The sequence below is a fragment of the Heterocephalus glaber genome, unplaced genomic scaffold (genome assembly GCF_053883595.1).
Source record: "Heterocephalus glaber isolate CG9 unplaced genomic scaffold, H.glaber_assembly_v1.0 deba00001429, whole genome shotgun sequence".
NCBI classification, from domain to species: Eukaryota; Metazoa; Chordata; class Mammalia; order Rodentia; family Bathyergidae; genus Heterocephalus; species Heterocephalus glaber.
In genome coordinates, this window is record NW_028258294.1 from 35245217 (window position 1) to 35263627 (window position 18411).

At 46.9% G+C, this 18411-nt stretch overlaps 1 long non-coding RNA gene across 1 annotated transcript in view; it reads left to right on the plus strand.

Annotated features, from left to right (window-relative positions):
- LOC110344321 (uncharacterized) overlaps window positions 1-18411 on the plus strand; it is a 110435-nt gene that overhangs the window by 34701 nt on the left and 57323 nt on the right. The gene's annotated exons all lie outside the window — the stretch shown is intronic.

An 18411-nucleotide genomic window follows, 5' to 3' on the forward strand; every position in this document is an offset into this window, starting at 1 on the left:
AGCTAGACCAGAAAATGAAGCCAGTGGCAGAAATAGGTATGGTACATTAGCAAGACACCTGAATGGAGCACAGCGAGATGTCAGAAAGGGAGGGGAGAGCCAGGGGGAGGCAGTAACAAGGTCACCAAGAGAAGAACCCGGGGTAGACAAAAAGAATTTGTTGGCCCAGGGATTTTGGCAATTCAGGTAAGGCTATGCCCAGTGCTCTGATTATTTAATAGGGACAATTTCTCTGTCTCTCGTTTGTCTCCTCTTCTTTAGCATTGGTTCATTTTCAGGGAGACATCTCATCACAGTCCTGGCAGGGGAGAAAATGTAATTTTTTCCTCAACCCTCCTAAGTTCCTAGATGGGACAGACTTCTGTAACAAATGCAGATTAACACAGAAAAGCAAGCAAGTTTATTAATGTGTGTGATACACACCATGTAGGAGAAACACAGTGTGGTGGCTTAGAATTATGGGATTTATATTACTGCCAGCAAAAAACAATAACTTTTAGAAAAGTGACAAAACAACGAAAAGCAGACCTAGACCACCAAATGTAGCAAAGTCAATATATGGGAGACACTAAGGGAGTATTTTTTATAGGTTCTTTTTTTTTAAAAATTAAATTCTTTTATTGGTACATTGTAGGTATACAACACAATTACATTTCTCATTGGGAATTGTACCTTTACATAATGCATCCTGGTTCTTATTTTTTCCCCATTCCTAGCCCTCCCTTCACCCCCTCCACCCTGCCCTATTTACAAAGACTTTATTTCCATTTTTTCCATTTCTCATCATTTTTCCTTTCCCCTGCCCCTCCCACTACCGCACCCCTTTGGACCTTTTCTTCCTATTTTACATTATCGATTATTCATTCTAATCATTGGTACATTTTAGGTATACAATATAATGACATTCATCATTGGAAATTTGCACCTTTACACAGTCTCTCTTGGTTCTTACTTTTCACCCTTGCCCAGCCCTCCCTTCAACCCCTCCATTCCTCCCTATTTACAAAGATTTTGTTCCTATTTTTCCATTTTCTCATATTAATCCCATTCCCTTCTATCCTTTCCCCTAGCCCTCCCAATTCCTTCCCCTTTGCCCCTTTTCTTCCTGTTTCACATTACTTATTATACATTTAGTCCTTATTTACACTTTCAGTTTCTCACACCAGAGAAACTATTCAGAATTTATTTATGTGTGTCCTATTTATTTCCCTTAAGAGTATCGCCTCAATGTGCATCCACTTAGCAATAAATGTCTCTAATTTCTCATTTTTTATGGCTGAGTAGTACTCCATTTTATAAAACCCCCCCACATTTTCTTTATCCAGTCTCCAGTTGATGGGCATTTGGGCTGTTTCCAAGTTTTAGCTATTACAAACTGTGCTGCTATGAACATGGGCGCACATATATTACTGTGGTATGATTCTTTTAATTCTTTGGGGAAGATCCTCAGCAGTGGAATAGCAGGGTCAAATGGGACTTTCAGTCCTAGTTCTTTGAGGTATCTCCATACTGATTTCCACAGTGGTTGCACCAGTCTACACTCCCACCAGCAGTGGAGCAGGGTTGCTCTTTTCCCACAGCCCCACCAGCATTTGTTATTGGTTGATTTCATGATAGCAGCCATTCTTTCTGGAGTGAAGTGGAATCTCAGCGTTGTTTTCATTTGCATCTCTCGAATGACCAGTGATGTTGAACATTTTTTCATGTATTTATTTGCTATTTCTACTTCTTTGTCTGAGAAATGTCTGTTCATTTCAGATGCCCATTTTTGGATTGGGTCTTTAAATTTGGGAGGTCTGATCTTTTCAAGTTCTTTATAGATTCGAGATAGTAGACCTTTGTCTGAGGAAGAGCAGGTGAAGATTTTTTTCCCACATTGTGCGTTGTCTCTTCACACTGCTGGTGGTTTCTCTTGCTGTGCAGAAGCCTTTTAATAAGAAGAGATCCCACTTGTTGATTGTTTGTGCTAGTTCACGGGCAGCTGAGGTTTTGTTCCTAAAATCTTTTCCTACACCGATGTCTTCAAGGGTTCTACCTAACCTCTGTTCCAACTGGTTCAGAGTTTCTATTTTAGTATTTAGATCTTTAATCCATTTCGATTTTAGTTTAGTGCATGGTGAGAGATGTAGGTCTAGTTTTAATCTTTGGCAAGTGGAAACCCAATTTTTCCAGCACCATTTATTAAAGAGGCTATCTTTCCTCCAGTGAGGGTGTTTGTCTCCTTTATTGAAGATGAGATGGCTGAGTGTGTCTGGTGTTGTTTTTGCATCTTCTAATCTGTTCCACTGGTCCTCAGGTCTGTTTCTTTGACAGTACCATGCTGTTTTTGTCACAGTAGCTTTGTAGTATAGTTGCAGGTTGGGGATTGTGATAACCCCTGCCATGTCTCTGTTACCTAGAATTGCTTTTGCTATTCTGGGTCTCTTCTTGTTCCAAATGAATTTTTGGATTGTTTTCTCAAGGTCCATAAAGTATGCTGCTGAGGTCTTAATTGGAATTACATTAAATCTATATAGCAGTTTTGGAAGTATGGCCATTTTCACTATATTAATCCTTCCTACCCAGGAGCAGGAGATATCTGTCTATTTTCTGATAGCATCTTCAATCTCTCTTTTCAGAGTGCCATAGTTTTCAGAGAAGAGGTCTTTGATTTCTTTCGTTAGGTTGATTCCTAGGTATTTCAGTTTTTTGGATGCTATTGTGAAAGGAATTATTTGCCCTATTTCTCTCTCAGTGAGTCTGTCATTGGTGTAGAGGAAAGCTATTGATTTTTGTGTGTTGACCTTGTAACCACCTACTTGACTGAATTTGGTTATTAAGTCTAGAAGACTTTTGGTGGCATTCTTGGGGTCTTCTATATAGAGTATCATGTCATCTGCAAATAATGACAATTTGACTTCTTCGTTTCCTATCTTTATTCCTTTTATTTCTTTCTCTTGTCTAATTGCCGTGGCTAATGTTTCCAGAACTATATTGAACAAGAGTGGTGATAGTGGACATCCTTGTCTTGTTCCTGATTTGAGTGTGAAGGATTTCAGTTTTTGACCATTTAGTATGATATTGGCTATTGGTTTTTCATAGATGGCTTCTATCAGTTTGAGGTAGAGACCATCTATTCCAATTTTTTGTAGGGTTTTTTTTTAAATCATAAATGCATGTTGGATTTTGTCAAATGCTTTTTCTGCATCTGTGGAGATAATCATATGGTTTTTGTCCTTGGTTCTATTGATATAGTGTATTACATTGATTGATTTGCGTATATTGAACCATCCCTGCATCCCTGGGATGAATCCCACTTGATCAGGGTGTACAATCTTCTTGATGATCTTCTGGATTCTGTTCGCCATTATCTTATTAAGGATTTTTGTATCTATGTTCATTAGTGAGATTGGCCTATAGTTCTCCTTTTTGGTTGGGTCTTTCTCTGCTTTGGGGATCAAGGTGATGCTTGCTTCCAGGAATGAATTTGGGAGTATTGCTTCCCTTTCAATTTCATTGAAGAGTTTAAACAGTAGTGGCAGTAGTTCCTCTCTAAATGTCATGTAGAATTCAGCAGTGAAGCCATCAGGGCCCGGGCTTTTCTTAGTTGTTAAGCTTTTAATTATGTTTTCAATTTCATTGGTTGATATTGGGTTGTTCAGAATTTTTAGGTCTTCTTCGTTCAGCTTTGGTAATTCATATGTATCTAGGAATCTGTCCATTTCTTCTGTGTTGTCCATCTTATTGGCCTATAGGTTCTGGAAGTAGGTATTGATGATCCTCTGTATTTCTGCTGAGTCTGTTGTAATTTCACCCTTTTCATTCCTAATTGCATGGATTTGGGCCTTTTCTTTCCTTTTTCTGACAAGGTTGGCTAAAGGTTTGTCAATTTTATTGATTCTTTTGAAGAACCAACTCTTGGCTTCATTGATTTTTTGTATTGTTCTCTTAGTCTCCATTGCATTGATTTCTCCTCTGATCTTTATAATTTCCTCCCTTGTATGAGCTCTGGGGTTGTCCTGCTCTTCTTTTTCAAGAAGCTTGAGGTTCAGCATCAGGTTGTTTAATTGGGCTCCTTCTGTTTTCCTAATATGCATATTCACTGCTATGAATTTCCCTTGTAAGACTGCTTTTGTTGTGTCCCATAGATTCCAATATGTTGTATTGTCATTGTCATTTAATTGAAGGAACTGTCTGATTTCTTATTTAATTTCCTCTGTGACCCATTGGTTATTCAGAAGTGTGTTGTTCAGTTTCCATGTGTTTATGAAATTTTTTGAGTTTCTTTTGCTATGGATCTCCAATTTCATCGCACTATGGTCTGATAATATACAGGGGATAACTTCAATTCCTTTGCACTTAATTAAACATGTTCTATGTGTGAGTATGTGGTCTATTTTGGAGAATGACCCAAGTGCAGCTGAGAAGAATGTGTATTCTGATTTTGTGGGGTGGAAGACTCTGTAAACATCTGTTAAATTCATTTTTTCAAGAGTTCGATTGAGTTCTAGTATTTCATTACTTATTTTTTGTCTAGTTGATCTATCTATTTGTGACAGTGGGATGTTGAGGTTCCCCACTACAATTGTATTAGTGCATGTATGACTTTTCATGTCTGTTAGTATTTGTTTTACATAGTTGGGTGCACTAGTGTTTGGTGCATAGATATTTATGATTGTCATCTCTTCCTCTTGGATTGTTCCCTTTACAAGGATGTAGTGTCCTTCTTCATCTCTCTTAATCAGTGTTGGTTTGAAATCTACTTGATCTGCAAAGAGGATAGCTACTCCTGCTTTTTTTCAGGTTCCTGTCACATGGAGTATTGTTTTCCACCCTTTAACTTTCAGTCTGTGAGTTTCCTTTTGAATGAAGTGTGTTTCTTGTATGCAGCATATTGTTGGATTTTGCTTCTTGACCCATTGTGCCAGTCTATTTCTTTTGATTGGTGAATTGAGACCATTAACATTGATGGTTATAACTGAAACGTATTGACTTGTCATTGCCATGACTTTTTCTTTTTTGTTGGGTTCTCCCCCTTTACATTTAATTTCTTGTTATGCCAGATGGGTTCATTCTGCTTTGCTTCCTGGGGTTGTGATCCTCAACGTCTGTTCCTAGGATATTGTGTAAAATTCTTTGGAGTGCTGGTTTGGTATTCACGAAATTCCTAAGGTGCTCTTTGTCATGAAAGTATCTTATTTCTCCATCCATTTTGAAAGATAGTTTTGCAGGGTACATCAATCTGGGTTGGAGGCTGTTTTCTTTTAGGGCTTGGAATATGTCACTCCAAGCTCTTGTTGCCTTGATGGTTTGTGTTGAGAAGTCTGCTGTGATTCTGATGGGCTTTCCTTTGTATGTGATTTGTTTCTTTTCTCTAGCTGCTTGTAGAATTTTGTTCTTCTGTTGAGTTTCTGGAATTTTAACAATTATATGCCTATGTGTAGATTTTTTTTGATCAAGGCTATTTGGAGTCCTATATGCCTCACTTATCTGTATGTCAAGCTCTTTTTCCCTGGTTGGGAAGTTTTCTGCCATTATTTCTGTGAAGAGATTTTTTATGTCATCTGCACTCTCTCCCGTTTCTTCATTGACTCCAATCAGTCTTATGTTATTCTTCTTTGCATCATCTAGCAGCTGCTGGATTGACTTCTCATGTTCCCTTATAATTTTGAAGCAATTTTTCTTTTCCTGGTCACTAATTGCAATCTTATCTTCTATATCTGAAATTCTGTCCTCACACTGGCTCATTCTGCTGTGTAGACTTTCAAAGGAGTTTTTCATGTCCTGGAAATCTATTTGCATCTGTTTTATGGATTCCATTTGTTTCTTATGTTGGGATTCCATCATGTTCCTCAGCTCCTCTCTAGATTTATTAATCATGTCTTGCACTAGGGGCACAATTTCTCCTGTTATCTGAGAAATTATTTCTGATTTCATTTTTCCCAGATCCCCTTTTGTTGCCAGTTCAGTGGGTCCAGGTGGTTGAGTATCAGAGGGTTCCATCTCATTTCCCTTTGGGGTTGCTGTAGGTGATCTGGAAGTCTGGTTTTGAGACTTATTTACATGTTTTCTCATTTTGACTGGGGGGGGGGCGGCTGTTAGGGCCTGCATGGATTACCTCCTCTGAGCTGGGAGAGGTGGGACAGGGGCTGGGAGCAGCAGTAGGGATGGTGGCCCAAAAGCCCTTTCCTGTGGGCTGGGAGCAGCGGGAAGGATGAAGGCCAGGAAGCCCCTTCCTCTGGTCCAGGAGCAGAGGGATGGTGGCTTAGAAGCCCCTACCTCTGGGCTGGGAGGGGTGGGAGGGATGGTGGCCCAGAAGCCCCTTCCTCTGGGCCAGGAGCAGCGGGACAGAAGGTGGCCCAAAAGCCCTTTCCTCTGGGCTGGGAGCAGCAGGAGGGATGGTGGCCCGGAAGCCCCTACCTCTGGGCTGGGAGCAGCGGGACTCAGTACCGTGGCCTGGTGGTCTGGTGTCCTCTGAGTCTTTGTAGTATGGAACCAGGTGGCTGCCTGTCCTCAGCGGGCTGATTCGGCATGCTCCGAGTGACTCGGGACCTGAGCAGGCTTTTATAGGTTCTTGATCCATCTCTGAGCTGGTAAGGTTGTCTTTAGTAAAGGAGAATGTATATCTTGCCTTTAGAAAGAAAAGGCAGAGGGGGGCATAGAAAGAGCTCCCCCTTTGTCTACTGCTTCTCAGTTACCTTTAGCTCAAAAACATTTGTGTCAAAGAGGCATTTTCTGGGATTACATATTCTAGTTTCTGTCTCTCCAAAATGGCGGCCAACAAATTTCAGGGATTGTCTTCCTTAATGACCATGTGTCTACTTTCTCCACTTTCACTAATTTGAATGGACTAGTTGTCTGTCATTGGCTGGGGGAAAAGATTTACTGAGGTCCACTTAGCTTAAGCCAATCAGCCTCTCTCCTCACCTCTTACTTCTAGGGGCAGAGAATGGTCAGCAAATCCAGAGGATAAGCCCATGGACTGAGAATGGGGAGGAGGAAATCAAGAAACCAATACCAAAGCAGGGGAGAAAAAGTTGAGGAAAATCCTTGTACTTGGACACAGCAATAAAGCTCAGCCGCCACATCTCAGCAGGGCGCAGAGCACAAAGATCTGCAAGAGAGTTCTGGTCCAGGGCAGGCAAGTCCAGAATTGTGCTCCTCATGTGGATGCTTTGAATGGGTAGGAAGGACAGAGCTGACGTAGTATAGATGGGGCAAGTTGCAATGTTAGGTGGGGCTCCTGGTGCCTAGAAGTATGAAACACAAATTGACATTCAACCATTGATTAAACCAGTGGTAGGATGGATGGGATGGATGGACACACATATGCATGGATAAATGGATGCATGGATGAAGGTGAAATGGCTTCCCTTTTGGAAAATTCCCTCTTCAGCACTATCTCTAGAAGGGTCAACTCACTGCATACACTTTTCTAGATCCCCTTCCCCACCACTTTGATATAAATCCATGTTGGTTCAGTTGAATGGAGAGCAGGCCCAGGGTGCATGTCAAAATATATGAAGGGAAGGAGGGGTACACAGAGCCCAGCAGGTTATTTAATTTATGTGCATTTAACTTATGAACCCACACATACGTTCGTTTATTCAACAGTACTTACAGAACCCACTGTATGCCACCATTTTATCAGTGGGGACTGGATTTGTGCAAAGGGCTCACACTTTGAGAACCAGAAACTGTTCAATGAGTGAATCCTGATCCAGTGTGCAAGGTGGAGACTGGCCCTCTGCCCGAGTGGCAGCCTATTTCAGTGTCAGTTCATTGTTATCAGGAGAAAGTGCCAGGGAAACATTGTCAGGTATTTTTTTCAAGAAAATAAAAAAAATCAGCATTTTTATGTAAAATCTGATTTTTCACATGATAATACGTAATGCAGGGTTTTAAATGGCTACAGAGGCCTGACAAAACATGTCTAAGGGCCAGTTTGCTTCCTCTGACTAGATGGTCTGTGAGGTCCTTATGGATTAATCAATGTCTCCTGATCCCTAGTGAAGAGAGGGGGTTAAGGGAAGTGGGTATCACTTCCAGCTGAGGCTCAAAAAGAAGAAAACCCAAATCCAACATATACCTTTCATAGATACATGTAGAGGGGGATACTGTGGCGTCAGGCTCTCATTTCCATATGCTCTGTGTACCCTCCTTCCCTTCCTGTCCCCTGGACGTGTGGCCCGCAGCAACCTGGGTCTCTGTCAAAATGGTGAGGAAGGGATCCAGAAGAGTGTACACATTGAGTTGACCCTTCTAGGTGTAGTACAGAAGGGAGGAACTCCCCAAATAGAAAGCCATTTCACCTTCATCCATGTGTCCATGCATCCATTTATCCATGCATCCATCCCTGCATCCATGCATCCATCCTACCACTGGTTTATCAGTGGTTGGATGTCAATTCATTTTTCATACTGCTAGGCACCAGGGACCCCACCAGCAATGGCCCCTTTGTTCAGAGCTCCCAAGGTCTTCACAGAATACAAATTCTCCTGCTAACTGATTAACTTCTGGGGGAAAAGAATTTTTGCTACTTGGCATATCATCATAGCTCTTTTGTTAGTGGCCAGAATGTCTTTCTCCACCAGGTGAGGAGCACTCCTGGGGGTGCTCAGGGCATTGGCTCCTTATCTAAAAATGCAGGGACTTAAGGATTCTACCAGCTTACACTTGCTCCTTAATGTTTTATGATGGCAAATTTTCCACATTTTTAGGCCCTCCAGAAATGTTAGCAGATGGTGTGAAGCCCAAAGGGATTAGACTCCACCTGTCAATAGCAGCCCTTTGGAGGATGGCTTTAGAGTTTACAGCAGCTGCAAACTACCTAGATGACTTGCCAACTCCTCCTTCCATTCATTCCATTAAGTAAGTAATTAAATTAAAGCATGTTAGAAGTACTTCATATCACTGTAGCAGACTCTCTCTGGCAAGGGAGGGCTCCACGTCTGCTCCCTGGCTACTTCTTGGACCTCCCTTGTCATAAGGTGAGGTCTGAGGGATGAGCCCAGGGGTTGCCTTGATCATTCTGATCTCCAGCACAGCAGGGGATACTCACAGCTCACACTTTCTTTCCCGCTCCTGGAGGGCCAGTGCTGTTTCATCCCTGGCTGGCCATGAGGCCCGAATAGTCTGGGCCTTCATCAGAGCTTGTGAGCACCAGCGCCCAGGTGGGTGGTCTGGCTTCTGGAACTTATTGGCAGCTCTCAGTAGTCAGCTTCCCAGGCAGGGTGTCAGGAATGGTTCTTGGTTGGCTGAGGTATAGATCCCCAAGGCTGTGGAACCCAGGATAGCTCAGGCTCTCTCTGGCCCTTCACCTCCAGCACTGAGCAGTGTTATCTGTTCACATGTACTGTTTTCTATGTTTCAAGTGTTTCCTGGTACAAAAAAGTTTGATGAATACTGTCCTGATGCTCTATAGTCAGGCAGTAGCTGAGTGTCTCATTCCATGAGGCTGCCGGAGTATGGCTCTGGGCCAGCTGTGTTCTAGATGAAAGACTCTCCAGTTTCCTTGTGTAAGAGAATTTGGGAGGAGCTTATTTAAAGTGCAGATCCCTAGACCCTGCCTCCCGGAGAATCTGATTCCAAGATTCTGGGCTGGGATCAAGCTATGTTCTGCCACTGCTGGTCTGGGGACCCCACTGGCTAAAGTTCCCATTGCATGTTTTGGTTTTTACTGAGGCCCTTCTCGTGCGTGCAGGATATGTCTTGGGCTCTGAGGCTACAAAACTAAAAATACTTGAAAGATGAAATGAGTGATTACAAGGCAGTGTGGTGAGTGCCAGAGCCCAGCAGGCACAGAGTGTCCTGGGAGTGCCAGAGGGGCCAGAGGTTTCCCAGGAGAGGTGACCATTGGCTGGTCCTAAGGAACGAGGAGTTGAGAGGGAGAAGGCTGCTTGTGCAAAAGAGTGGAGCAAGGAAGACCTCACTTGTGGAGACAAGCAGGGCCCTCCCATTGGCTGGAGTAGGAGTTGGGCTGGAGCAGCCTGGGGGAGCCTTGGATGCCAGGCTGAGGAGCTTGTGTTTTATCTGGAGAGCACGAGGAAGTAATGCGCTGTTGTCATCAGGTCTGCATCCTGAGGGAGCAGGTAGGAAATTATTGGAAAGGTGAAGGATTGGAAATCAGGCTGACCCACACTCCAAAGGTACCAGACTCTGCCCCTAGTGGCTTTAAGACTTGGGCAGGTTGCTCACCCTCTCTGTTTCAACTGAAGCCTTTGAATAAAATGGGTGTAACAATATCTAACAATATCTAATAGGGACGCTGGAAGATTTAATGGGATGGTATATGGGAGAGCTCTTGGCATGGTGCCCAGGGCCTAGTGACCCTCAATAAATTAATGTCCCTCACATCCCCTAGCTATATGACATGGCAGCAGGTGGTGGAGCAAGGGTAGATGGGGAGGGTCTCTGAGTAGGAGCTAGGAGGCTGTCATTCCAGGCCTAGATAAAGGGAATGGTGGAAGGACAGGAGATTAGATGGTCTTGAGGAGGGTGGATGGCAGAAGGATGGAGAGCTGAGGGTAAGTGTGGTGTGGATGGAGTGGTTGGTGGATGGAGGGTTGGGAGGCACTGTGGGGAAGATGGGGTATGTTGAGGATTAGGGGGCACTGTGAGAGCACGTGGAGGATGGACTGGGGCACTGTGGGAATATTGGAGGAGGATTGAGGGCACTGTGGGGTGGATGGGGGAGGATGGGAGGTGAGCACCATGAGGAGGCTGGAGAATGTTATGATTTAGCTCTGAAATGTCCCCCAAACATCTCATGCATTCAGAGGTGAGGCTTTGGGAAGGTAAGTGAATCATGGGAGCTGATTGATAAGTTCATGGGTGAATGTGCTGTGAGGAGGTGAGGTCTGGTTGAAAGGGCTGGGTCACTGTGGACATGATGTGGAAAGCTGTATTCTTACCTCTGGCTCCTTCCTTCTCTCACTGTTTTCTGGTACCATGGATTGAGCAGCTTTCTTCTGCCAGGCCCTTCCACCATGACATTTCTGCCTTGGAGTCAGCAGATCGTGAACCAAACCCAGGGAAACTGGGAGCCAAATAAGCCACTCCTCCTTTAAGTTGTGTACGTTGGGTATTTTGTTCTCTAAATGAGAAAGTGATTAATACAGGGAAGGATGGAGGATGGGGGCCATTGTAGGGGAGCTAGGGAGGTTAGGACTAGGGCCACTGTGGGTGGGTTGAGGATTAGGAAGTGAAGTTGAGAGGATGGGAGGGTGTGCAGGGTTGGGGGCAATGTGGAGAGGATGAAGGATTGAGGGGCACTGTGGGGAGCAGGACACCTGCAGGGTTTCAGAGATGGGAGGAGCAGTGCGTGCATTCAAGGCTACCCTGGGAAACCTTGGTATCAGAAATTTCTGGAAAAAAAGATATATTTTGTACCAGGGATTGAACTCAGGACCTTGCGCTTGTGAGGCAGGTGGTGGAACCACTGAGCTAAATCCCTGGCCAGGGAAAAAAAATATATTTGAGGGTCCTGTCAAGGAGAAGAGGAATACGGACACACAGAAGCAGGAGAATCAAAGCCATGGCAAGGACTGCACAGATATTAAGCAGCCAGTGGCCTGGCACCATGAAAATAGAGCAGCTGGGACAGTAAGAGCAGGAGGGCACTGGGCGGTTGTTGAGCAGATTCAAGGTCACGGGAGAGGGTGCTTGGTTTTATTTTGAGTGAAGTGTGCAGGCTCCATGCAGAGAAAGTGAGTCTCGGACCTGAGAGCTGCATCCATATGGGAGGGGAGAAGCAGAGAGGAGCACAAGACTGCATGGAGGGGTCAGGCAGGGAGCTGGAGGGATACCCGAGGCTCCTGAAACTCCAAAGGTGGGGAAAACATCAAACCAGTGGGTCAACTGGTGTTCTGGATAAGGGTGAGGATGGAGAAGGAGGAACAAAGGTGTAGACGTAGGCATGAGGCTGGTGGTCCCTCAGGAGGAGGCAAACCTTGGCTCGAAGGGGAGGCTGACTTGCAGGGACGTGGACTGGAAGTGATGGAGGGGAGCACGTGCATAGCCAGATCTGGTCACTCCGAAAGGACTGTCCTTTGGGGGGCTCAAAGGAGGTCTGGGCCACCTGGCCCTCCCTGAGCACTCAGGGTGTGCACTGACTTTGCTTTTTCTTTCCTCCTGGATTGGTGATTTTTTTTTCCCCTGCAGTTGGTGGAGACAGCCAGGGTCTCCATGTTGCCAAGACTTCTTGTGTTTTTAAATTCGATGCCCTTAATAAATGGGGGCTGAGGCAGAGGGATAGAATTAAAACCACACCCTGGAGTAATGAGATCTCCATGGGGCCTCACTTCCTTTTTTCCCACTGCCAGAAACTGCTCTTCTGCCTCCTTTCTTGGAGATGCATCTCTGCTTGCCCAGTGGAAGTCACCTGGAAAATCCAATTCTCGTTCTATATATAACCTTGTTGGCTCAAACCCATTCCATGGTGGGAAAGGGATGAATTCATTTATGATCACATGTGGATGACTGCAGACCTGCTCTTGGGCAGAGGAGGGTTGAGCTGGAAGGAGGGAAGGAATGTTTTCCTGCCTTGGGGAGCCTGATGGAAGGGGGATGGACAGGGTGCCTGCCTCCTATCCAGGAGTATGGATCGGAAGGAGGCTCCGAGCGACATGGCCTTTGGGAGCCCTCCTGTTGGGGAATGGCAGGAGCTGGCTGACTTGGGACCCAGTCAAATCCCATTTTTCCAGGGCTATCATCACCACTCAAGATCGGATTCTGGCCCCCTTGGCTCCCTTAGTAAGGGGCCCCATGGCTACTCCCCACTAACTGTACGTGGCTGTACTAGAACCATTTTGCCTCAGTTTCCCTAAACACAAATGAATCAAGAATGAGGTATTTAACAATCAGGGATGACAGAAGGAAAATGGACACAGGTAGTGACACAAAACTGAGATAGAAAGAAGAGAGGCCCAACCCTCCTTCCCTTTTTCCTGACAGCCACCGAGGGGCATGACCTGACTGGTGGCTGTCACGCCCTTCCCCTGCTCCAGGCACTGCTGCCATTCTCTAGGAGCAGCCAAAAAATGAAACAAAATGATACAAACACAAAACAAAACAAATACAAAAAAATTGTACCTAAAGACAAAGCCTGGGGAGGCACTAGGGGTCATTGCTGATATTCTCCAGGTGCCTTTTAACCCCAACGGGCCATGATGAACACTACACTTCCTGCTCGAGATGCCTCAGAAGTCACAGCAGCCATGAGTTTTGGCCTCATCATTTTTGTGGGAGCAGGAGAACTGTCTGTCCGCCTTTCGCCGTGACAACTGAAGCTGTCCTAGATGCGTGGATGCTGCGGAAGACATGGGCCCTGAACAGGCTTGAAAACAAACCTTCCCAGAGGGCTCTGCCTTATGGCCCCTCTGGATGGCTTCACCCTGCAAATGACCCTGCCCACTCTGACACTTTAAAAAGTCCTCAAGCAGCTTTGCAAAATGGAGGAGACTATGCTTGCGCAGCCTGTATAAGCAGTGTTCCTCCATCCCCCTGGGCCAGAGGAGGAGGGCTAGGACCTAAGAGAGGCCTTGTTTGGTGTGATCCTCTTCCCTGCTCATGACTTTTACCTTGGGTAGAGTGAGCTGCGCTAGAAGGGCTTGGTAACACTAGGGGTTATTAATCCTGAAGTGTTCCAGACCAGCAGTGACAAAGCAATAGACTGAAGACCCGAGGCAAGGTGGGGCCTGAGGTAACCAGTGAAGGGCAGAGTGGAAGCGGACACAGCCTAAGACCTGAAGCTGGAAGCTGCAGGAGGTGACTGGGGCCTGAAGCCACGAGTGAAGGAGAAAGAAAAAGCCTGGGGCCGGAGGGCAGCAGCTATGCACCCCCGAGAGGCAGCAAAGTTGCTTGTAGGGCTCTAGAAAGCCACAAAGTGACTGGCACATCTGGCTGTGGTGGAGCTGGAAGCCATAGCAAGAAGTGTAACCCTAAAGGCTGAGAGGCACCAGTGCTCAAAGCCCAGGGCCGCTCACTTCGAAGAGGCAGTGCTTTGCCAAGTCGAGATTTCTATCCCAGTGGACAAAAGATCCCCAGCCAGTTGGCGCAAGGCCAGCCCACGTGCCAGGCACAGGGACAGCATCCTCTCCAGCTGTCTCCATCTTCTCTGGCCTCTCCTGGCCCCCGCTGCGGACAAATCCACCCTTCTCCTCCTTTCCTGTCCCTGGGACATGGTTTACTCTGGGGCCTCCAAAGGAGGCCAAGTTCCTCAGACCACATCAATACACCCACATAAGACAGGAACAGAGCAGAAGCTTTCGGGTGACCTTCCTGTAACCGTTTTCCTGGACTCTGAGGTGTCCATTTTTTCCTAGCTCCAGAACAACGTGGTCCCCATGTTGCATCTTGGTGGGTATTTTTTCTCTTTATTTTTTCAATTGTTTCAGAAACCAGATAAGGGGCTGCGTATTGGTAGTCCCATTGGAGACATAGCACTGAAATCAAGATCCAAATGTGACCGAAAAAAACCAATCATCCAGGTGGAGATTAATTCATTAACTTAGGGTTCTTTTCAATGACAATTTTTTGATTGATTTTTGCTGTGCTTGGAATGGAACCCAGGGCCTCACGCATGCTACACAAAAGTGCTCTACCACTGAGCTACAGCCCTAGCCTACTGTTAAATTTTGAAGGAAGTTTCTTGATGGAGACTTCCTTCCTGGGCTTGCCCTATCCATAAATCTTGGTAAGGAGGTGGGGCCCTGGCAAGCCAGGACACCTCCACCCTCCTGGGATACAGGGAGCAGGGTTCCTCAGGAGGCCCCCAGGGTTGAGGGAGGACCCATGGGGAGATGAAGAATGTTCTAGAACAAGGGTGTGGTCTTTCCCTGTGGCTTCTCGGGAGGAGGTGGCCATAGTGGCTGTCTCTTGGCTCTGGGTCTCCCCTGGAGCTGAGGATAAGGAGGTGAGGCTGTGCTCACTGCCCCCCAGTCAGGCTTGGAGATCGATGGCTCAGCCTCCTTTCATGAGAATTTTCTTTATTTTCTCAAATTGAGCTCCTACCCCATAGGAAGCACTGCACAGGGTCTTGGGGCCCCTTCTTCAGGAAGCTTCCAGCTCCCAGGCATGGCAGGCAGATCTGGTCTACAGGCAAATACATTTAGCTTCAGGACCCATTTTCCTGTGCTAAGTGGCTGCCATATCATTCAATGATAAAAAGAGATTACAGTCCTGTGAGGTTAATGATAACAAAATTATTTTCCTGGCACACAAAGATAAGGCAAGGTTTACTGTGCATTATAGTTCTTACACCGAAATGAGAAAACTCCAAGGGTCACAGGCTCATCATTTTTCACACACCCAGTCTTTCCCCTCCAAAGTAAGAGGCCTCGGTCAAGAGCAGGCGGGGGACACTGGGGGAGCTGTATGTGCGGACCTGTGGCCCCTCCGTCCCTCCCTGATGGTGCCAGGCAGGAAGATGGAAAGCTTGCCGCTAGGAGCAGAGCAGTCATGGGCATGGCTGTGCTTGCTCACCATGCATTCCCAGCACCTGGCCTGTGTTGGCACAAAGTGGGGCTCTCATCTGTCTGGGGGAGGCTTGCAGAGCCTAGGGGGAGGGCCGGTCCTTCCTGGTAGCACCTTCCCTCTGGCCTTGGCTGTGCCCAGGAAAGGGGACCGACTATGCCGGCACCTTGGTCTTGGGCTGTGAGAGAACACACTTCTGCCAGGGTCCCCAGTTGGAGGTCTGTGTGGGGCAATGCCAGCAAATGCAAGGGAAGGAGAGCCGGAGGGGACCTCGGAAGCCAGCTCCTGACCCTGGAGGGCAGCTGAGGCCCAGGAAGGGCAGGTGTGAAGCCACTATACAAGCGAGAAAGGACCCCCAGGCCAAGACCACGCCTCAGACAGGGTCCTAGAACAGAGAAGCTGGGGAGGGGTGGGGGAGGTTAGGACACCCCCTTCTGGGGCAGGGAGGGCACAGTGCTCAGGGGAGAAGCCCAAAACGGGGAGTCAGCTGCCTGAGTGTGTTCGAGTGTGTTGATGGTGTACCCATGTGCAGATGTGTGTGCATGTGTATGATAGCAGGATGGGGAAGTGTCGCCTCCCTAGGATCATGTGGTGGGGACAGGTGACCCCTGGAGGTCTGGCTGAGCCATCCCTGAGGGTCCCTGGCCTGGGAGGTCAGGCCGAGGGTGCTGAGGCCCTCTCTTGAGGGAAGGAAAAGTGGGCTGAGGAAAAACTGATGGGAGAGGGAGCAGGGCTGCTCTGCTCAGCACCAAGACCTTTTACTGCCTTAATGGAAGTGTAAAGAAAGAGAACTCAGCTTGAGAAGGAAGAAGTGACTAACATTCAGGTATGTCCTGGGATAGGCAGGCTCCCCAAGAGGCAGGGTGCCCTCTGAAAGGAAGTGCCATTATGCAGTCACTCAACAAACATGGACTCAGCACCTACCTGTGCAGGCTCTGTCCACCAGAGACCACAACAGACATGGCTGCTATCCTGTAGGAGTTCACTCTGCTGAAGGAGGCAGACACCAAGGACGTCATTATACCATCACTGAGCACGCCGTATCCCTGAGGGATGCTATGGAGGGCTCCAGAGGGCTCTGAGAGCTTTCAGCCCAGCTGGGCCTTCTGGGAAAGCTGAAGGAGGGAGGGAGCAGGAGAGTCAGGAGGAGGCATTTGTGGCAGAGTGAGTGGCAGTCAAGGGACAGCATGCTGGCCTCGGGCAGGGCCATGGGCGGGCCTGACACTAAAGGCAGCAGGCCTGGAGGCTGGTCACCAGGTCCTCCTGGACCATTGTGAGGACCTTAAATTTTGTCCCAAGAGCAATACGAGGCCGCAGGAAAGTTTAGGCAGTGCTGGAAGACATCAAAGAGGAAAGTGAGAGAAGGCAGTTGGATGAACTGGTCTGGAAGCCAGGAGAAAAATTGGTGACTTCATTTGAGAGTCAAGGTGAGGCCGTGGGAGCAGGTGCGGCTCTGAATAGTGCAGAGGGAGGAGAGAGGGGCCCAAACAGGAAGCTGAGAAATGGCAGCTCCCAGTACAGCCATCCGAGGAGGGGCCGCCTCTGGTTTTCCTGTATTTAAAATGGGTATTGTTACATCTCAGGAGGGTAGATTTTTATCTAGGATTTGTAAAGAAGCCCATTCAATAAAGGAATTAGAGACATAAATTCAGAAGGAGAAACAAAATCACTCTATTGGAAAGGGAAGAGAAACGGGGAAGCAAAATCATTTTATTGGGAAAAGGAGAGAAAATAAGTACATAGATAGCTACCTTGTAAGGTAGGAGCCCAGGGTGGCACTTGGGGGGTCTTTGTTCTCAGCCTCTTTTATTACACGGAGGGAAAGGGACTCTTCCCCCTTGAGAGTTGCTATAACTCGATTGGCTGTTTTGGGCTCTGAGACCCTGATTTGGCCGTTGCTCCTTCCACTGCCTATGTGCACATTCTTGGATAAGCACTTCCTTGGGCTCTTTGTGGTTTCCAGGTGCTTATCTTGTGAGAATTACAGCAGAGTTAGTCAAGGCTGAGTTAGTAGAAAGGATACATGTGCATTTAAATGTATTACTAAAATATACATGTCCATATATATATATGGTTGTATGTTTAGGCGTTAGTGTATATTTTATATACTAAGTGAGTTTTTATAATATAACCCCTCCTCCTCCCTTTGGAATTTTGTGTGTGTGCCGAATTGGAGGTGGAGGGAGGAGGGAATTGAGCCTTGGCACGAAGCGAGCCAGGCCATGCAGCCTTACCAGCTCTCTCTCCATGTTTTTCTTAGCTACTCTCTCTAGCAGAGGTTTAACTCTTTATTTGCCAGAAACCTCACTGAAGCCCTTTAACTTTCCCTCCCTGCCCCCCAACTTCTCTCCAGTATGACTAATTGAGCTGCCATGGGATTAGTGATGATGCAGTGCAGTGTTTGCTGCCCCGTGAGTGTGCCGTGCATAGTACTGGGACTGGGACATGTTTCCACAGGGGTCTCCCAAAGATGAGACCGCAGGACAGGCATTCCTGATACGCAGCCCTGCACCCACACATTCCGTTCTCTTAGTGCAGCCCAGGGTTGCACTTGGGATTTTAGCCCTGTAGATTACATAGGGCCTGGACTCAGCCCAGACCTCGAATCTGTGGGAAGCGTTCTTTGAACCCAAGATCCTGGGGGCGGGGATGTCCCGGACCCTGTGCAAGAGCTGGGGGAAGTCTCAGTCCTGAGATCTGTGCCTGCGCTTCTCAGGCAAAGGCAGGGTAACTGGCGGGCTTCCTTGGTGCTCTAGGATCCCAGGCAGGTGTCAGAAAAGAGAAGGAGGCTGCGAACGGGGACAAAGAGGGAAAGGGTAGGTCTGCGGAGATCCTGGGATGAAGAGAGGGGAATTCTCCAGAACACAGTGCGGAGGCTCTGGGTTCCTCAGCCAAACCGTTTACACCTTTCAGTGAGGTCATGTCTGCTGCGCGTCACCCAGGGAATCTGGCTAACCG